The sequence below is a fragment of the Anticarsia gemmatalis genome, chromosome 3 (genome assembly GCF_050436995.1).
Source record: "Anticarsia gemmatalis isolate Benzon Research Colony breed Stoneville strain chromosome 3, ilAntGemm2 primary, whole genome shotgun sequence".
NCBI lineage: Eukaryota > Metazoa > Arthropoda > Insecta > Lepidoptera > Erebidae > Anticarsia > Anticarsia gemmatalis.
Genome location: NC_134747.1, coordinates 4,648,802 through 4,672,107, shown reverse-complemented (window position 1 = coordinate 4,672,107; position 23,306 = coordinate 4,648,802). Strand labels below are relative to the sequence as shown.

Below are 23,306 nucleotides of genomic sequence, written 5' to 3'. Positions count from 1 at the left end.
TGGCCTTCTTTCACTTTTATACTTTCGGTTAATATTCTTAATTAGAAATATGATTGCTTTTATGTTTCGTCTTATGTTTACGTAAAGGTGCTTTAAGAGTTCTTACTAACATAGCGTATTTATCATATCTTATAAGTAAATTATGGTTGAAGATCTGTCAGACTTGGCTTTTATTTTCACTCCTTTTTAAAAGTGTTTATAGAGTCAAGAACAGTGAATAGCAACTTCAGTCTAAGACTCAAAATCTAAAGACTAATAAAAAAGACGAATTACGTATTTATCTAAATAATACGCCCTCCGTGGCGCAGTGGTTAAAGTGGTGGACATGTCAACACCATCGCGTCGGGAGGTCGTGGGTTCGATTCCCACATAAGACAATTATTTGTGCGATCCACGAATTGTTGTTTCGGCACTGGTTGTACTTTGTTTACGTTGATTATATGTTTGTATAAATCCCCGCGACACAACAGCAATTCTTAGTCTAGGAGCTGTCTTTTTTAAAAGAAAAAAAAACAGACTTCAACAATTAACGAAAGTGCAACAAATATAATTGCCGAAACATCAAAACAGTTTTTCCTCAGTGTTACAATACAATATTTATATTCAGTCACCCGTGAACGGATTATAATTGAGATCGGAGTTAGTTCACTTAGTGCAGTGGCGTATTGTAATGTTACCTAGATTGCAATAACCACTGGTGGTCTATCTAGACACGTAAATAACTGAAACAAGTTAATCTATTGTTTAGGCAACACCGCGGTATTATATTTTTACTGATTTTATTTTGTTTTTGCCGCTAATGACTTAGAACGACTTTAGTATATAATTTAGGCATTAAGGATATCTATTTTGGAAGGAAGCTAGTTTTATCCATTATGTATCTATAACTGTAACAAAAAACATTGTGTTGAATCTTGCACTTCTTACCCCCGGTTTCTGAGGTTCATTTAGCGGTAGTTTATTTGTTCAATAGTATTTAAACTCATATAAAAAAACGCTATTGAATAGATAAACTATCGTTAAATGTACTCAGAAACCGGGCTTTAGACAGTTACAAAACCTAAAACCCATACTCGGCCAGCGTGGTGTAGTCCAGGCTTTGCCCTCTCTTTACTCCAGATGGAGACTCTTACCTAGTAATGGATCGGTAAGGAATTAGAGATATGATTATATTTTTATCAAGATAATAACTAAATCTAACCCAACCCGCACTTGGCCAGCGTGGTGGACTCAAGGCCTAACCCCTCCCTCATTACGGGAGGACCCTTGCCCAGCAGTGGGACATTAATGGGTTAAATTTATTATTTTTATTATTATAACTAAATCTGGACAAAATCTGCTGAAATACCGATTGGTAGATAACAAATTGTAAGTACACCTGTTGTTACACATATTTGGTACACATACTGTATTTAGAGCACAGCTGAACAAACCAACGTCACTTGGAGGACAGACCGTGTTTGTTGGGAATTTTAATTATTCTGCATGGACTGTGATCTTATTTGCATTAACGAAATGTCGGATTTGATTTGCAATTGAGTTTATTTCGAGATCATTTTTTCCTTTGTTTGGGCTTGAATTATGTGGCAATTGTATTTTATATATTTCTTTTAATTTTCACTTCAGTAGTGGTAATTGTGGACTTATTTTGTTGATGTATTCTTAAAGTACTTATAATATTGTAAAAGAAAATTAATGTCTAACTGTCTATTAGGCTTGGAAAATGTAACCAAATTGTAATTGTAATGTATCGGCATCGAAAAAATACTGCGTATTATCTAAGCCAGTTATTTCACAAGAAAAAAGGTTAAAAGGAAAGTAGTTTGTACATTGTGTCATCAAAACATCCTATTACACATAACAGAGAAGCGGTTAACGGTCAACCAAACGATTTCATCGTCAACAAAATGCAATTATTAATCCAACTGTTTCTTAACAAAAAACCGGATTTTTTTGCACACCAAAGATGGCTTCCGACAATAGTTTCCGAATTAACGTAACGAAATAATCGTTGCGTAATAAATGGTGACTTTTAACTGATAAAATGGCATCGTATTTATTTAGTTTGACCCCTAAATTCACACAAGTGCATGGTCATTGTGTCCTGCGAAGACTTTTAACTCGATATATGGTACAAGACATTATGTTAAGTAACAAAGGCGATTAACAAGCCGTTTGTCAGTTACTACACTAGTTTTGACTTGAATAGTGCTGGTTGCGATTTATCTATGTGTCTAGGGTTCCGAACCTGTTTAGTTTTTGTACTGGACTTGCGTCAGAATAGAGCGAAATCAGGCTTCGAGCTGTGAATAATTGAACTGACTGTTGTTTATGCGTTGGTAATTGTTTTAATCTATTAAGTCTGGTGGTGAATTAGTGTGTGGTCTGATTTTGATACTTACAGAATTTCAAGTATATTTTCTAATAAACTTTGTTCATTTAGTCGAAAATAAACCACTTTCAACAGAGAAGTGACTAACTATTTTGTACACGCATCAGTATCAGGATTCTCAGTAAGGGGGAAATGATGATATACAATATGGTAACTTATTTTAGCTATACCTAAGTATAGCGTTATAGTTATAGGTGAAATACAATAAATTCAACATTAGGTACCTACAGTGTTTTGTTTCGAAGCCAGTTGGTCCAAATGCCAGCAGTTCTACAAGTAATGAGCAATAGTTTACAGTATATCTGTATAACTCTCTACCAGTTATTATAAATGTTACCCGATTTAAGATATTGCTGGCTTAGAGTAATAAATGTAATAAACTTTAATATAAGATCGACTATCATTTAATAGTTTTATGCTTCTGTCTGTCGATTAAAAGTAATTGTTTTTAACCGACGACAAATGAAGGAGGTTCCTCGATTCGTATTATTTTTATATGTTTAGCTTAAAAATTAAACATATTTTTTTTTATTGATGAGAAATCAGTGTTTTCTTTGTTAAGAGGTAAGAGTTGTATCATAATTGATTTCCTTTAATTACAATAAAAATGCTGCGAGTACAAATTTATAAAATCAATGTCTTGGTTCTGACGGAAAAATTTGGGCATTCCTACGAGTCTGAAAAAATATTTTTAAACAAAATTCTCAGGAGTTTTGCTTACTTTGTTATGTAATAAGTATCTTACAATGTTTTAAGAAACATTGTAACAGAATTGAAATCATACAAGAACATCGCTTAATAACAAAATATGTTTCAAAATAAATTCTATGTTTCTCATATTACGAACGTTAATGATATACAATGAGTCAGCAAGTAAGAATCGACGTGAAATACAAAAAAAACTTGACTGATTCCTTGTATTATCTGTGGTATCATAATATTTACACTGAGAATACGTCACTTGATTGTGTAATGTTTTATAGGTAAATAAAAACATGAAGGTTTAGTAACCGCTAGATGGCTGTAGTATCTACTGAAAATAATATTTAAAATTAAAGGAAATTTATTTTTCTTATCACTTTTTCTGAATACTTTCTGTCTACTACCAATGCATAGTCAAAACTTGGTGACTTGATACATGCTAAACTTAAATGAAGTCCAAAAATGTAAGTACAAAGATATTTTTTGGAGTATAAAATGTCTATCAATATCCTCTCTCATCTTCGGAGGTGACCCTCATTAGCGAATGATATTTACGCTGCCTTGAGGATCGAAGATAATTGTTTATTTATTTTACGAATAATGATACAAAACTTATCAAGACATTGAACTCTAACAAAACACTAATGTGAATCTCATTACAGACAAAATGCATAACATTATACATTCACTTCGAATCGATCGGTGTTGCAACACCTCAAAACTAATGTTGCCAGGCAATTTCATAGTTATTACTATAAAAACTGAAGTCACTCTTCATTTCTAAGAATGATTTACGCAATTTATGATGAAAAAATCAAATAGTATCCCTAAAAAATTGTATAGTACGAGAGCGAAAGTCGTAATTTGCATATAACAATGCAACACCTGTTTGGTGGCGCTGGCATGTGGGCGCTTGTGTCCTCACAATGGCTCTCATTCAGAATAACAGTTGCAGTGTAAATGAACCTTTTTTATCATTATGAATCGTCAAGGTCACCTCCTTTATGTGCCATCATATGGTCGCCTATTGTGGCGCGCGATACTTTAAAGTGTTATGTTATAATTATCGAACGATGTCCTCGAGGCGTTCGGCTAAAACTGTAAAGTAATCATAGTTGTAACACTTAACACAGTGACTGTAGTATTACGTATTTTCATAAGCAGACATAAAAATATAAGGCTTAGTTAACCCATTGTCTTGAGTAGATGTGTATTTCATAAGACAGTAACAGTCGTCGTCAGGCAAAAGTTGTTTAATCAAAGAAAGCCGTGTTTTATACCGGTAGGCAATGTCAAACTTACTCCAGACTGACTCGAACTTTCCAAGAACTTAAGATTACATGAAAGCTGACATATTATACTGTATTACCTTAGTAACATAATATAACACGGTCGCCTACGGAAATTCCCAACACGTCCAACTTTACTACGAGTTCTTCAATTGAAAAGCAAACTAGACGGGTTATAACTCGGGGCTTGAATTATCGGCTCATCTACAACCTGAACAACGATTAGCAAGTTAAACAAGCCGCTACATGATATAACACCCGTTATCTTAACATCTACTAGTATAAATTATACCACGTGTGATACGCATCTAAGGAAGCTCTATTCTCTTCAAGAATTTACGATCCAAAACATATTCTATGCGTGTAATAAAAGATTTGGCCGTATGACAAGTGATCAATTGTGTTATTTTTGCGAGTGAATGCGTTTTAATGGTGTAGGGTGACCGGTTTAAGTAGAACGGACGGGTTATTAAATTACGATAATTCTGGCGAGGAAGCGGCTATCCGTGTCCTCGGGCAAGGGTTGGGGATGACCAACGGTCACTGAAAATGGTATATGACGATGTCACCAACAATAGCTCGGCGAGGAATAATGGACTAATGTTGGTAACCGTAAGGAAATTACGTCAAGCATACCTTAAACTGCGAATGTATGGTTTATATCCGTCAATTGAATTTCGTAATGTATCCCGTCTGTAGTGTGAAGAGCTGCGTCCGATCGTGTATGCATGTAGTACATGTAATGTTTAACTCGACATCAATTTAACTTCTAAGTGTAAACGAATCAGCTAGACCTTGGTGTTACAGCCATAAAATCTTTGGAATATCTGACTCAATCTTCTTTTTGCCATATTGACGCAGTGTTATAAAAACGGCCAATACAGTTTTTTTTCATAAAATTCGTATTGGAAACTTAACAAGTAACATTCAACGCCAGTGATCTACGTCGTCCCCGTGTTGCCTCTTACAACACCACTAACGAAAGTAACGGCGAGGCGAGGCCACCTCGTCTCCGAACGAAATAAACCATGATCGTAACGAAAAAATAAATTATACTGAATATAAGCCAGTAAAAAATGCACAAAAATAAATCACAACACAAAAAAATCCCGTGCTGAGTCAAATTAAAGCAAATAAAAACACAATTCACTTTCGACCTGCAAAATAGAACTCAGAAAATAAATACTAATTTTATCGCAACTTTACGTAAGGCCATACTTACGGCTTTGACGATCGGAAGTTTATTTTTTGTCGTTACGAGACACGCCGTTCGATTCGTTATTACGTTACGACATCTGTAACGTTCGTAAATCGTTATAACGAAAGTTGCGCAACTACGTCGTTTAATTTCGTTAGATTTTATTTCACACTTGGTTGCGTTTGTGCGCTGAAACTGTAACGAAATATATATTTTGTAGTGTTTGTGGTTTATTCTGAGGCATTGGGTCATTTTTTTAGCAAACAATGACAGAAATAAATGTGTCGTAGTTTCACTTGGTGTTATTGCATAAATATTTGGATTAAATTGTTATGTAAATGGCGGTCAAACCTCGCCAATTAACGTACCCTTCGCATTTTAGCGTGCTTATGAATAGCTCTGCATATTTGTTGAATACTCCGATAAGCGAATGCAGTAATGTATGCAATTAAATCTAAAAGGATTTGCTATTTTAGCTACCGGGTTCTTCGACAAAAAGCAATTGTATAAATATGTATAAAGTATCTACGTAAGTACTCTACGCGTATAGGGAAATTATAAGCAGAATCATATCTTTAAGGTTGTAAAAATTGGTTGGTATACTTATTCCAAGAAAAAGTTGTTTTGAAACCGACTTGTAAACTAGGTATCCAGGAAAGGGAGTGTAGGTGGCCTTAAGCTACTTACACTAAGAACATTACGAACTACGAAGCTTGAAATGTGTATTTTCTTTCTATTAAAAATATTAAATTCAAGCGGAAACGCTATTGTGGAATCAGTAGTAAAGTTTACTACCATTTTTTTGGTTTTGTTCTGAACAACATATAGTTATTTATTAAAAAAATACAATCACGTTCTTCAAAAATTTTTTTATGTGGCGTAGGTTCCTATCAACTATCAAGAAGTCTACATTTTTTAAAACAATGGGTAGCTCAGTCTATCATAATTATAATAATCATTTTTTTACAGAGTTTGTTGTTTTCAATAATTTCAATAGAGCCTAAATTCTTTGCATACAGTTTGTTTGAAATGCAATGAGGCTAATACCAAACCAACTATTTATTAAGCATCTTCTATAAAGTTAAAAATCACAAAAAATACATCACCAAACGAAGTCAACTTTAAAAAAAAAGCATAAATTACGTGCATTTATTCTGAACTTGACTAAACATTTTTGCATTTAAATCAGTGTTTAAACGACTAATCAAAAGCGCTTGCATATTCATCGGGAACATACCGACACATCGAGTCGTTTACAAGGTGGTTCGTGCAATGGGGTGCGTACGCCGAGGGGTTGATTCCTGGCTCGTTCCCACGGTCGGTCAGGAACACTAGTATTACGACTTGTTACGGTTCTAGACCTTTGATAACTCTCGCAATTGTATTGTGAGTAATAGAATTCATGAATTTTTCGATGGATATTAGGTATATTGTATATTTTGTTTAGGAAGGTTACTGTCCGACCTAGTTTTAATCTTTAGTTAATTACTTTTAAGGTCATTGAACTGGTAGAATCGAGGTGTTAGGAAGTTATGGGTAGTAATTTTTAATATTTGTTTGTGCTGAGGTATTGTGGGTATATTATGTAGAAAAGGAAAGATAATATAAGTAGTAGAAGCTTTGATATTCTTCTTGTGATACACAAACTATATCAATAACTTTCTTGTGTGAATTTGTAAACTCTATAATGAGATTCTATATATTATTATCAGTAATTTTTACTTTGAATAATTGACTTTTTGGCTATATGCGAAGTTATTTTTAATGTGTCTTTGATGTGTCAAGAAGCTTCGCTTTTCGTAAAAGAAGATATTTATACGACTATTCAATGCGATTGCCTTTATGAAGGTAATACGATTGAGAACACACATCAGTCTAAATATGTACTCTATATTTAGACCAAAGGGAACGTTGATACCTAAAATAATTAAGCACACAGTTATTCGTCGTAATACTGTTATTGACGCAAAACGTTTCAGAGGAATATCATCATTTGTAGGTACACTTATCACATAACGTATTCAAACGGTTCCGCTTCGGTATAATAATAATTGGTGCAAAACAGACAGGACGTCCTGTGTCGAATCATAGTGCACAAACACAATTTTATATTTACCGTTATACTTACACCTGCCACACCAAATTAAACTTTAACTTTGTATTAACAAGGGTGGTATTCCCAAAAGGGAGTTGTTAAGATAGTTTTACGTGCGCCAATCTAGCCGAGCATCCCTTATCCGCGTGACGGGTCAAAATCGCGATTTTATTTATAACATGTCGTATTATACCAGCTGGGGTTTGTCAAGACGAAAAAAAAATATAAGAAAATGAATCCGCGGGACCCCTCGGCGGGTCTCGAGGGCCTCAAAAGGGCGGACCACCCTTCGAACGGGTTTCAGCGTCGTAAATCCCACGTTCGTCTTTCAAAAGATATTTTAAAATGCGTATAAAATTATTCAGGGCAGAAATAATTCTGTGCGTCATAGGACTTATTTATATATTTATAATCGCAAAATCGCACGTGTTATTTAACTGTGGGATATGCAGTGCTTTGTGCTTGTTGTATGCTATTCTGGGACATCACGTGCTCGCACACTTACACAGAGATTGTGGATCTTCCCTGTTTTGCTTATGTTGACTCGTCTTGTTGTTTTGTTATTATAGAATGTGTTGGTAAAACGCAAAAGGTACATTGCTTTAGTATCGTTAAGTCAATTTCCGACGGGAAATAAAGTTGGCAAATTGAATCATAAACTGTGTAAAGAATCCTAAGATTTACTATTAACAAACAACATCACCTTATAATACTTAGATAACAGTATAAAAATGCAACAAAGCATAAAACAACATAAAACATTGAACACAATTGACTAGTTGAGTACACAAAATACAATCACACCTCACCAATGTCAATTCTATCGAACAAACATTCAATTCTATTAAAAGAAAACCTCAGCCACGCCCACCACAACAAATAAAGGCAAACGACGTCTTAATTACTACAATGACAATAAAAACCTTTCAGTATCATCTCATGACACACAATAGACGAGCATAATGCACGGTATGCTCGAACATTACGTGTACAGTTTACAGCAATAAATACTACACCATTTACAATACTACAATACTGGTTGAAAGGAATGCTTTGGTACAAACGCCAACATAAGTGCTTCGCTAATAAGGTCACTGACCTTTCGAAACGGTGTTCATTTCGATTGCAATCGCTTTGTGTTTTAATTACACGTTCTACTATCGATGTTTGGTTGATAACATCTTAATGTAAATAAAATCAGAGTGACCGAGAAAAGTAGGTTAAAAGGTGCAATTGATTGCAGTAGGTGATACTTTTTTGTCACTAATTATGTATTACATATTGAATGGACAGTATTGAATAGGTTTTATTGCTTTCAACACTTTATCAAGTTGAGGGTCGAAGGAATTACACGTCTAATATGATCAATCGAAAGCAAATTTGAATATAAAAAGACATCGATAAGTAAACTCTAAACACTTTACAGGCTCATGAATAACAAAAGATTATATTAGAGTTCGCTTTCGCACTATTGTTGGTGATCGTACACTACAAAGGTCATCGGCCTCTATTATAAAACGATGATACAGAATTACAGATGAACGTAAACGAAATACAATTTTGCATATCTATTGAATGTGTCATATTAATGTGTAAATTCTTAGTGTGGTGGTCGCGTGCTAGGAACTTATTGGTGGATGCAGTGAATAAGCGCGTGCTTTGAAAAATTTACATAAAATCCAGCTTACGAGTTCAATACATTATTGAAGTATTGACTATAGTGATGTTTTATTTGTAGTATGTATTTATAATGGCGTGTCATTGCCTAAATTGTAGGGTTTAACTGTTTTGTCAAGGGTTAGATGTTCGAAGTTTTCTTTTGTGGGCTCCATCTTTTGGACGCGCTTGGCACACTTGTAAAAGACATCAACGAGTCCTATTCAGATTTGGTTTTGTGAAGGTTAAATATTGCATCGGGAATTACATGGTTATTTGTTTGTTAATAGGTAGCTTTGTTAGTGATACTCAACGTGACTACTGTGTGTCCTTTATTTAACTAGCTGCAGTTGGTAACAATTCCCTTAGGATACATATTAAGTCGTCTTTTGTTTATCAAACTATATTTTTTTTAGGGACTTGAAGGCCTGTAGAATATACCGACTAATGTAATGTATGTATTGTTTTTTAGTTTGTTAGTTATAACCAGACAGATTCTGCAATAATTTCAAGTATTAACCTTTAAAATAAAGTTATTAATCGTTGAAAAAAACAGAAACTTATGTAGTGTACGACATAAACAAGAGGATTACATACTTTCATAAAAGTAATAACATGTTGGATTGTAGGCATAATGTGCCATGTGGAAATAATAAATTAATAGATGCGAGTGAGATTGCGCAGTGGGTGCGCGATGTCCGGCCGCTAGCCGTAATATTATACCGATGCGTACTGCCCAGAGGAGCGACGGGGAAAATGGAACACTGATAACGTACTTAATTATGTAATGAAAATACGATGCAAATAAATGACTGTTTTATTACTTATTTATGAGTTAAGCTTTTTAAAGCTATGAGGAATTGACGTCTTAATTGTAATATCGTAAAGTGTTTGAAAGTCAATGTAGAGACATCTTATGATGATACATAGGCGGTCAGTCCCTGAATAGTGTGAGGGATAATTTTTACGATTAGGCTTATTAAGGATCTTTTAAGAGTCATTGTACACTTCATAACTGCCTTAAGTAACATACCTAAACCAGTATAGCTCTGTGAACGAATTTAATAGGAGATTAGAACATTTTAAGCGTTTTGGCCACAAATTGCACTTTTCTTACTGACTTTGTTGTACCGAATTGAGGGAGGGGTTAGGCCTTAAGAAGTTGTTTAACGCAATGTCTCTAACCCGCACTTGGACAACGTAGTGTACTCAAGGCTTTATAAAATGTTTATGATTATTTTGTTTTACTAATTAGTATTTGATCAGTGTCCATTTTCCTCTTTCTCCCCCGTCGCGCTCGGTAGTGCGTGCAACCGCGCGCGCGCAGGAAGGCGCGTCTCATCTCGCGCAGGATGCGGCGCGCGCGCTGTGACCTACCGATCGTAAGCCGATCTATGCCACCACTAGATCCTCTGTAAGTGAGCTTAGAACATGCGGTTACGTGGACTTTCTTTTTTTACTGATTAGAAGTTTTGAATAGACAGTCGGTGTTAGATCCTGAATTGTAATGCTCTTTTTTATTTTTTATTTGATGTATTTGCAATGGTTTGGGTGTTCTACTATTAGCAGTATATGAAAAAAGAGCTAATATGAACGGCGTTTATTAATATTGTTTTATTAGTATTTGAGTACTAATTAGGACGAAACAGAAAAGGGAGAAACTAAAGATTATACTTAATCGCTTTTAGGGACTTATGAATTAGGATTCGTGTATTCGAAAAAGCATTTACGAACCTGAAAATCCACCACTTAACTAATGATAGTTATTTTTAGTTTTTAATGGAGCTTCAGCCCAATACTTCAACTTAACTAAAAAAACCTAAATGACTTGAAAACTTAGTTTTCAGTTGTCCATTACAGTAATAGTTCAACTAAAACAATTCCTAAGAACTACAATCCTCTTAATATTAATAAACGATATAACATTGTTTTTATCCGGCTGCCGGATGCGTCAGTCCTCGGACAGGCTAATGAGCTGGCTTCCGACACGTGACGGGGACGACACGACAGCGTGACGCATGCGCTTCACGTCTTGCATGCGACGCAATTGCACTCATTTACGTAACCATTGTTTTTATATGGAAAATCATTTCCTTTATGCTTTCAGCGCTTGCAATGAAAATGTCTGATTTCTGGTATTTGTGTAGGAAGTGTCAAAAAACTTCTATTGATGATTATTTAGTAGTAATGTTAATTATTGGAGGGTTTTAAGAATACATTGTATGGTTTCAACTACTTTACGTTTTTGATACACGTACCGGTAATTAAGTAGTTACCTATAATACAACGCTGACGAGTTTTCTTTAAGCTAGTTCCAAATTAGCTGGCTAGTTACAAAGTTAGTTGTTTTTGTTTGACAACAAACAACAAAGTTAGTATCTAGTAGAGATTTGAGTATCATATGGAAATCTAGGCAGCTTAAAGTAACGACCTGCAGGAATGGCGGAATCTCAAAAACGCGAGTCAAAATACGGGAGCTAGTTAATCATTTTAGGTTTTTCTCTGCTTAGTGAGGAAAAGAGTGGTGCGTTTAAGACTTTTCTTATGTTTCCGTAATTATCAAATCACGTAGCACATCTTATTTTTTACCCAATACCTACAGGTCCAAGGATTTAATCATTATAAATAGCAAGTATTGTGCTTACCCAGTATTGAGAGCCGCGTCGGTCTAGTGGTCATGCGCGGATGCTGCGCAGGCGCGCCGCCGGAAACGGAAGTCACGGGCGCGTTCGCCCGCTCATCTGTGGCAACATCGGAATCACTAGGTTGGTCACACTCGTTATGTATGTACCACATATAATTAAGTGCCTACTGCTAACATTATTTTGGTGTCAAACAGTTACAGATGATGCTATTGTTGGTCAATTTTCGGGTCGGTAAGAGGTGGCAAATTAATTTTGTGAAAATGTTTTACATGATTTTTACTCTGAAAAAAATAGTGAATCATTAGATGCATCGGAAACTAGAGGCAGGATGTCTGACATGACAAGCCCTTTGTGCATTGCAAAAGCCCTATGGAAATGTATAGCAACAGCAGTTTTCAGATATTACTAAAGATAAATAAGGAACAGATTGAACTTCACAATGATTTTATCGAAGTTGGAAGACTCAAACTAATATGGTAACTTCCAGAAAATGTATTTTTATATGTATATGTTACTGTAAAAGCCCGAACGGTGGTAAATCCTAAGATTTTCCAGTATAACCTAAGATTTACCAACTCGCAACGGTAAAAGTCCGAACAATTATTTTATTTCGAACTTTTACCTATATTCATTTGATGATATCGAGATTTCGCCGGAGCCCCGCTTCGCGGGGCTCCTCCTTCTGGGTGGTTAAAAAAAAATAACCACGAAGGCTAAGGTGGGAGCTTCGCTTCGCTCGCTCCCACCTTAGCCTTCTAACCTAACCTACCCATGTCGCTATGCCCAAAACTCCTTCTTTATAACTATGTCACAGTATATAATTATACTGTGAAATAGTTATAAACATAGTTATGAAGGAAGATTTTTTTATATATCGTAACATAGTTTTTAAACTCTGGCTTGTTCGGACTTTTACCATTGAGAGTTGGTAAATCTTAGATTTTACCGGAAAATCTTAGGATTTACCACAGTTCGGGCTTTTACAGTAACATATATATATAAAATATTGAAACATTATGCCGTAATGAGAAGGGTATTTAGACAACTGGATAAACACTCGATCAGTTTGACAAATAGCTAGTGTCAGAAGTGTCAATGACCCGGTTTGCAAAAGTTTATTCGACATGGATAACTTGTTTCACGATACAGTTTTAGATAAACATCAGGTAAAACTCGATAGAAAATTGTGATTTCTGATTATGTTTTATGTTCTAACCAATTAGAATTAATTCGGTAGGAAGTCCCTGCGATTTTGTAAACCATCATTAGAGTGTAGACACTTAATTGCCATGATTAAAACTGTATCATCCTATTTTTATATTTGTGAAGGTTTTACTTTTGCCAAGAACAGCTAGACAGACAGAGTAGACAAAGCAAAATGTTTGCTGTAAGTAGGAATCCAACCCATGACACCCATGCTTTGTTAGTCATCTACCTAACTAATTACGTTATTTTAACCGCCAAATATCACTTTTATAATCGAAAAGGACTTTCTTCATAATAAGTACCTAGTTTGAAAATCAGTTAATTTTGAATTGAACAGATTTTGAGCAATTGACCTTTGGCACAACAAATAAAAGTCGAGTGAAATTCCGTGGGTTTTGATAAAATTGAAAAATAATGTCACCTCGTTTGTGATAGGTACTTTCATTCCGTGAGGTAATGGAAAGCGGCGGGGAGCGTGACATTAGCGGGGCGTGACCCCGCGGCGTGACCCGTCGCCGCGCCGTGAAATCCGTCAAATCGCCGTGCGCCCGCGCGCCACAACCGTGCCCGTGCTTTACGGTCACTAGCGGGGGCGGTTTACACCACACGACATGAAGATAACTGCTACTACATCAATATGTAGAAGAAATAACAGTAATCACTATTGTGCCTCTTTGCTGATAGATTGCTGAAATAGGCTGCAGAAAATAACGTATAATCCTCGCACCGTCATGTCAAGAGTAGATGGTACCAGTATTATTATTTGTTAAATATTCAGCCTGTCCGAGACACGGGATATCAAAATCGGTACTTATCCAATCAGTCAAAACTCGATTATAAGGGCTATCATGGCCTATTAACTAGCTTTAGGTGTATATGTATGTTCACGTTGAAAACTTGTTCCTATCACCTAGTTACTAACGACACGATATTGCATCCCGATCACAGTCGTATCGTGTCATCTAAAAGTAGTTTGATGCTGCGGTGACATGCATGTGTGACTGTCGAGCTTGGACTCTCGCACGCTCCTAATCGATGAATAAATTAGGGATGACGACGCCACACTTTTCCAATAATTACGAAAATGTGAGCGTAATGTGCATCGGTGCGATTTAATTGTAAGCCCTTCGAGAATCATCCGTTTTCATAGTTGTGTGATTTGAGCATGTGTATTGTATGCGGTTTAGTTTATGTATGGTGAGAGTTATCTCGTAGGGCGAAATGAAAGCAATGTAGCCAGAAATTAGCTTACAGATTACAAAAGCTTTCGAGTGGCATATTTTCTTCCCAAGACCGTGATTTGCTTCTACTTAAAATCACACGTGTTTATGTTACACAAAGTAACATTTATGATACCATTACCAGTTATGTTGACAGCCTTTATACAGGCTGAAATCGGCAGTAAAATAAGTCTGCAATAACTTCCTTTTACAATAAAAAAATATTTTGATGTCGTAAAACCAAAAAAGAAGAGTAAAACGGAGCACCTTTCAATTCGATATCGAGAAGTGCAACATGATGCAAACTGCAAATAAGTGCAAAAACTTGATAAAACCGTTAATAAATAATTCAATAGAATTCTTGCATTTGAGATAAAATGCAAAGGCTTTGGTATAAGAGAGGATGAAATCAATCAATCCCGGACAAAACCGCAAACTGCAAATAAATGATGAATGTCAATACATCTATCTATTTATCCCGTGCTCTTGATTTTGAACACAAACATAAATATACCTTCCACGGTTGACCATTGTCCGTCAGAGAGGGGGTGTTTGGAAAGCGACTCACGCGCAGACGACACGACTCCATTGTGCCACAGTCACCACTCGCCAATCTTTTTAGAAATTCTCATTTGCAGATAACTGTCGTTTTATATAAATATAAGAATATATCGACTATATCGAGGTACACTTTGTCGCTACGTCCGTCAAGTTCAAACGTTGTTCAATTCTAGATTTACTTTTTAGGATAAGGAAACCGTTAGTTGAAAATCTGGTCATCTCAAACATGTTTACTGAAGAGATACCTAGTTTCACGATTTAAAAGTATTTAGACTGAATTTCGTTGAGATGCACCGTATTTATTTAAATAACGAACTACGACTAGCTTAGGAATATACCTACTGACCAATTTTAAATCATGAAACATAGGCATTTTAATATGGCTTTGCACCCGTATATTCTAGTTATATAAAAATTAGTTAAATTCTGGTTAATAGGAGGAAGTTCATGCGGTTCATGGATCTTTATAGTAATTCGCACCTGCCTACGACTATAATCTTTAATATCACTATGTTAGTTACTGTAAACCAAAACAAACATAAAAATACATTGTTTTACGTGTAATTGTAAAGTTAAATGAAGAAAATGGGACAGTAGGTAATATATGTGGTTTGTTGTTCGCAAACTATTATTACTTATGCATAATTTATTGCCTTTCAAACTAATAATAACTAATATTTCGTTGTATCGTTGTTTGAAGTTATTAACACACTGTGTGTTTACGTTGCGTGTAGTTTACGCCGTAACATTAAATATGAACAAGACCTACATAAATATTGTAATTACAAACAGGTAAAATTATTTTGTAGCAACGACTGCGTATCCAGCCCTTGTATTGCCTTTACTGTGTATAAGTTCATGGGCCTATCATAAAATTAAACGGTTTAAGTGAGCTTAAACTGAAAACAATAGTGGACAGTTTCTTGTACGTAGCGGCTGATTTTACTGGTTTGCTATTTTGTTGCTAAAGGTATAAAGCAATATTATTTTGAAAATTTTACAGTTACTTAATTTTCTTGTGTAATTTTATATTTAACAATTTATTTTTCTATACAAAATAACTGACCAAGAAGTATTTTATTTCATTTTCTTTAGTCATCAAACTTACATAAGATGATCACTAGGTATTAAACATTGGTTAGCGATTACTCTAGCCAATTACGTTACACGCTTCATAAAAGACAGTAGTAAACTCGAAAATATTTAAATAGTTTTTTCTCTGATTTAATTTGGTTCAAAAAATTCAATCACCGAACACAGCGCAAAATCAATTATTTTGCACCGATTTAAATGGCTGCACACAAAAATGCTTGCAGTGCAATGTTGTCGGTCGAAACCGTAAATAATAATCCACTAAAAATCAGATATAAAAACATGTAGGATAATTACTCGCGGGGAATGGTCCCATGGGGGCCGGCCATAAAGCACGGGAATAACTCGCAAGTACACTGGGCTGAATAAACGCGATACTTGATGGACTGTTTGTGTCATGGAAGCGGGTTTGTGCAAGCATTCACAGATTTTGATGGGGTAGCACGGTACAGTCGGGTGCTAAAGTTTTTGATTTTTGTATGATGTTCAAAGTATAAAACTTTGTGAGTGGTATACAATATCTTTTAGTAAATGGTAATGATATTGATATACTTATTCATAAGATGTATATGACCATTTATTTTTTCATGTTCATATTTTACAATATATTTGATTTCTATTTCATTTCTAGACTTAATCGTAAATAAAAATTAAATAACAACAATGAAGTAAATTTCAGAGTGTATTTTCTTCAAGCAAAAGATATATATCAACTTATTTAATTTTTATTCTGTAATAAATACTGAAATATTTTATAAAATCTTTCCAGTGAAATAAATCTGTGCGCCACCGCTGTGCTCGAATATACCAAGGGGTGGGGCGTTGGGGGGCACTCCGTGGCAGGGGAGCGCACACCTGGCCGCCGCAGCTGCGTGCGCGGGCAAATCTCACGCGCAGCTTCCTCACCGCGCATGCGTGAACACGCACACACACAACTGCACTTTGAACATATATGTACTATAATGTTTAAATGTGTGTGCTCTGAAAGTAAATACGATTCGGTAGATGCGTAGTTATGGTCGAGTGTAATAATAATTTACCAGACTATTTGAGCAAGATGTTAAATAGCAATATTTTGAATTAAGACTGGGAATTAACAGGAGGAGGGAAGCAAGGATTATATTTATTATCAAAATAATTTTAGGTAAAAATCGTATTAAAAATTTTGGAAATACCATTTTTAGGATTAGTAACAATCTGACTATAGTAACTGAACGATTTGTATTTGATATCTCAACAACATATTGAAGGTCCTAAAACTAAAACTAATGTAAACGATTTGCAGTGTCATAACTAAATAAGTTCTATTAGTTTGCTATGAATGCTGCTTATTACTTACGAGTTTATTATTATAAGCTACAATAAAGAATAAAATCTACAAAACAATACAAATTGTTTAAAACTCTACAGATTTTAAGCACAGCACTTCAAAAGAAAGGGATGAGTTCCGGAATCGCGTGCTCTACACAAATAAATGAATTCACACAAAATGAATTCCAATGAATTGAATTCACTTTCATACAATTGTCGATGAATTGACGCAACAGGTCACATTATCACAGATTTTGCCTCAAAACCGTACCATCTAATAGTATGAATGGAGGATTCCTAAAAAACATTTCTTACAAGTTGTATTGTTTGTATACAATGACAGGCGCCGCTTAACAAAGCGCGTTTTACAAGTGTACAATTCACGATAGTTCTTTATGATACAGCCATTTTATTTAGATCTCTAATACTGGGTGATGTTCCCCCTCTGTTACCTGTTTTTATAGGTTTGTAAACAGGATCGGTAGTTCAACTTATAGTGGCTAGGTTCTAAAAGCGTGATATTGTTGTAATATCAATAGTGGCTAACTTTTTGTCGTACATGTGTACTTTTGTGAGTTAGCAGCGATTAATGTAATTATGTGTTCGCGGTTCTCTATAACCGCCGCTGACAATGGACCGCGTGATTGTGTTACAATTAATTTAATACACGAACAATACGATCTGTTTAAATTGTTATTTGATACGTCAAAACATTATGTCTATTTTTATAACTGTTTAAACAGTATTAGTTAATATTATTCTAGTTTATTGTGGCTGAATTTACTTTATAAATATGATAATTTATGCGGAAGTAGACCTGCTATTTCTTAGATATGTTAAAGACACATCTTCTTTTGTTATGTTGTGATAAGATCGCGTTTGTGTGGTGCTAAAACGAAACATATTTGAAGATCATTTCCGCAAAAGAAAACTATAGATTCTTGTGATACGTATGTTTTACTAACCAACTTTATTGCATGGTTATTTATTTTTGTTATTGTACTTATTATTTGTACACTTTTAATGCGGCCAACTTTTAAAATGCTTTTGGTGGTCGATTTTGAGAAAAATATCCTTGGAATTTACAATTATAGATGCGCAATATACATTGGTAAGTTATTTCCTAACTTAATATAACATAACAGCAACAGTATATTAAATAGTCAGCTAAATCAGAAACTTTTTATGAATATTATTTTCGAAAAATTGCAATCTCTGCTTCTGATTCAAACTAAATCAAAATTCTGCCGTACACAATTGTTACATAGCAAATATTTTTTCATTTATAGCCTACGTGACAAGGAAAATACATTCAACTAATATTAAATTTAATTCAATTCGTTTCAAAATACGGTATTATGTATTTGACCCCATATAAACCCGAGTACACATACAGCATATCCCACACCCGCGCCGGTGTTCAGTTACCGCCACTTTTTTCTTCAGAGAGGCGGGATCTCGTTTCTTGCTGAAAGTCTACACCTTGTTGTTGCACGTGCACGTTTTCGGTAGACAAAATGGCCGCCAAAATACCAGGTTTTTATTCGTCTGTGTGGTTAACCCAGTTATTACACTATTATTTCGTTTCAGCAATATTTTCTGAATTTTCTGTAAGGTTTTTTAGACGATGGATGATCCTTTTGTAATGTCAAAAGTCAAATCTATTAGGATTTTTTATTGTAAAGGTAAAAAATTCTACGTCGAGTTAGAAGAGCTATTTATTGCAGATATAAAACGATTATAGAAACATTGGAATAGAATCCAAACCAAGGGATGAGTTTGGCTGGTTGCGTTGTACTTATTTAGATAGAAGAGGCAATAATAGACACTCTGCTGTAATACAAGCCTTAATGCAATATTTTAATTTTTGTGGCTAAGTTCGTCTCTTTCACAACAAAGTTACTACATATAGGTACTACTTACATTTTCATTATGTTAAAGTACATTTAATGAGTACATACATTACCAGAGTACATAAATAAGTGCTTAAGTTGGGGCAATCCTTTGAGTTTAAGACACAAAGAGGCGGAAACCGACGCTCAACCCGTACGTTGTTTAGTAGATTACAAATAATAAGTGGTTACGTTTTTCCAATACGTATATCTCAAGTACAAAGTAGGTAACGGTAGGATGTAGGCAATTATTGTGATAGGATATCCGAACGGATGTGATCCGGATTACGTAGTTTTTTAATTGTTATGTGACCTTATAGAGTTGTAAAAAGTGTATTTTTACCTGAATTGAGTGCTATGCGAAGTGATTATGCCACGAAGGGTTTAGAACTTTGAATTATTATTGATACAGGAATATGACGCTGAAAATATTTGAAATTTAGAAAGTATTTATACGGCAGCTAAGTATCTTTCTGAGCTATTTTTATGTGAATAGTTCATTACATAAAAGGTAAAATACATTTGAAGGAAAACCACACAACGTATATGCGCTAAATGCGTTTTATAAACATAATTTAACATTAAAATGTAGAAAATTTAAAACAAATTACACATCAAGCCATTAACCAATCGAGTTCGAACAAAATATGTTGGGATCATAAGGAAAATTCATCGGACATCAGTGCAGAAGGCAGGACAAAACGCCGAGTCACCGGCGCAGGCGCATCGGCCCGTGGGGGCGACTGCTTTGATGCGAGCCGACGTTCGACATCGACCGATAGCCGACAAAACGACAACCACGTAGCCTGTGGTGTTAATCACTGTTTCCAGCGAATACAATTAACCCCTATTTTCTTTATATTTCGAAGCCGCTAAGATCAATTATATTTCTGCGGTATTAAATACCGTATTGTTTTCTGCAACCTGCAAATATTAACCATGCTCATCCAATGATTTTTACGGAATTTCAAATCTTGTAATAGTTTTCAATACTCTGTGTATTATAACTTAACTTATTTGCTGCTCAGATTTCAAGTTGTGTATCATTGAATTGAAAGGTTACCGGTAATTAGCTTAATATCTGTACTTAAATACCTCTTTACCTAACCATTATATACAAAACTGGCATCAAAAGTTCATAACTTGAACCGTTGGCTAAAAAAACGAAGGCTGTGCCTCCTCGACACTTGTGAGATGATGGTGTGAATTGACCGCTAAGATGAATAAGCTCGTCTGATAAACAACTGCACGAGTGCAGTAATTGGTTGGTATCGTCGTTTGTTGCGTTATTTTGTCATTTCATTACGAAGTGGGCAACGACCAAGCAATGTAAATGCATATAATGATGTTGATATGATCGGAGTCAGACGCGGGTTCTAAAGTTCGGAAAAAACGTACTGCTTCAGCAATAATATACCTAATCAGTATGCTTTTTTGTGATCAAAATATTGTACTAATGAAAAAAACAGTGGAAGACGAAAAAGAACACCCCAAAAACGGTAGGAAAATTACCATTTAACTCTATTTGAAAACTACTTCACATAATGTATGCGTTTATGTAAGCAAATATCATAAATCGATTTAATTAATTGAGGTCACATTGTAAAAGTGAACGCTTCGCGGTCAATGCATTAGATTCTACTTTAGACTTTAAACAGTAAAAGTGAAAAGGATGTTTTATAAGAAATTAACTTTTTATGTAAGTACTGCGGTTTTTACAAATTAATAGACCAATGATATCCGATATCGAGAATCTCGATATCGGATATCATTCGTCAACTTTACATCTGATGTAAAGTTAACTAGCTAGTTATTTTGGAATCATCTATCGTTTGTAGCGACCTCGTCTGAGAATTCATGTTTTTTAATGTAGAAAGTTGAAAATTGATAGGCCTTCTCAATATACTTCTTTAAAATGGAGAAAACATCTAAATTCTAATCAATTTTATCACCTCAAAAATTAGGTTCATGATTTAGACCGAATCAATCTTACCATTCCTTCGCATCAGCGACGCTACTACGTCAATCACAACGCTGAAATTCCAACATTACCATGAAAATGTAGTAATTATCATGGCGCCTTTGAACTGTCCGCCACGATGTTGGCAGATCGTGATGATGGTCATCACGTGTTGGTTTGTTTGCGCCAACGTTGGCCGCGGGTTCGTGAGCACATTCCGTGACGCGCGTAACCGGGGACCGTGCCTAATGTCAGGTGCCCTGTTGTCATTCTAATGTGTATCAAAATGGTTGGTTAATTCATTATATTATTGCCATTGGTAAAGAGCCTGTTAATCCGTCGTCATAACAAGGTGAGTTCTGAAAAGGATGCTTAATATGTAACCCTAAGAGACAAATGGAATTTAAATCATTTTGGTTGATAAACATTCTACAGGTGGATCCTTCGGAAAACTACTGTGACGTGATTACTTGCTTGTTGTCATAGCGATATTAAACTCGTGGCAAATATTAAACAAACAAAGTCAAACGGAAGCTTGCTCTTTTTATAGGAAGTGGAAAAATATGTCACGTGAACTGATAATGAATCTCTTAGAACAAAAGCTCAAGATCTCTGACGCACTGGTTGAGGAAAGTCGGGATAAGGAAGCTCCATGACAAAGAAAAGAGTAAAAGCAAACGATGACGTCAAACCTTTAATGACCTGCTCTATTACCTTCAACTTTAATCAAACTTAGAACAAAATAATACGCAGTTACACTCATTGGCGTGCAATACGCGGCAAGCATGTGTACAAGTACAATATTTATTGTATTATGATTTCATTCCTCCATACACTTGTGTCAATATTCGAGTTGCCAACAGCTCGACGCGATTTCCAAGCATATCTATGTATAGCATCTACTAATATTATTGTTCCTAAGATTCTTGAATGGAGTTCTATAGAGCCTTTGAAAGACTTCGAATAATTGATTCGTACTTTTGTATGGCTTGTTTCTTGTTTATATTACATAATTTGTTAATCCGTTATTGATCTTACCTTTTATTGTTGAGAATGAAAACGAATCTGTTTTACGTTTTTATTCAGAGGAACATGTGTTCGCGATGACTTTCATAACATCATGTTGTATTGTAATTTTATTTTACGTGTACCGTTAAACATTTTAAAAACGTATAAACCAATTTTAGCTTTCTGCAATAAATAGTCATGGTTTTAATTTACCAACATGATTTATTGGCATATTTATACTTCTGATCTATCTTATAACTAAAAGATTAGAATCTTAAATATATAATTTAATTCTTACCTGTTCGTGTATTATGTTCATAAATTGTTGCGCTGTAGCATTTTAATTAAAGTGAAGCACCTTTATCAATTCCTTTGTTTGAGAAACAGTGGAGTGTAACTCGGTAACTCTTCTTCCAAGGACTTTTCTAGTCACGTACTTCAAAAGATTAAAACTATCGTCGGTGTATATGAAAGACACAAGCAAGACTAAAGTACACAGCAAATTTTCGCATAATAATTGAGCAGGTAAACACACACCCTCTGGCATAATCTGCAAAAAAATGGAATATAATCCTTTCCGGAGCTTGGGGCAGTTTCGGCTTTCGGCAGACTTTGTGACGCCGCGGCCGAGCGACGAGACGAAATTGGTAATCGTTTGGCGGTAGTGTAAAGCGATTCAGGTGTTTAGTAGGGCTGACTAACAAAAATAGATGAATTTGAAACATGTTCTACCAAGTTTAGTTAAACCATTTTTATATTTTAGCGACATCCGCAAATTGTTTTGTGTGGTATTTAATATGTTTGTGCTATTATTTCTAAAACTTTAACACACACAAAAGCAAATGTAACTAAAATACGTAGTACAAAACCATGCTGAATATACACGAATACGTTAAAAATAACATTACCCCTGCGTATTAATGTCCCAAATCGCAGTATAAATATCATCCGCAATTTGATGTAAAGATAGCAAAGTATCGTACTAATTTGGACAACCCTAGCAATAGTTATCTTTGCAGATCGCATATTCCATAGAAGAGGATTACCAAAGTTTGTCATTACTGCTTTCTAGGAAGGTA

The 23,306-nt window shown here is 35.0% G+C and overlaps 1 long non-coding RNA gene across 2 annotated transcripts in view; it reads right to left on the bottom strand.

Moving 5' to 3' along the window:
* Nucleotides 1–23,306, bottom strand: part of LOC142986742 (uncharacterized) — a 248,843-nt gene that overhangs the window by 29,219 nt on the left and 196,318 nt on the right. The window contains exons 3-4 of one of the 2 annotated variants that reach the window (XR_012960421.1): nucleotides 11,978–12,073; nucleotides 5,665–5,776 (exon numbers count right to left, since the gene is read on the bottom strand). This is a non-coding gene — a long non-coding RNA (uncharacterized LOC142986742). Of the gene's footprint in view, nucleotides 1–5,664; nucleotides 5,777–11,977; nucleotides 12,074–23,306 lie in introns of those variants that run through there. The other variant, XR_012960420.1, reaches the window with a different exon arrangement.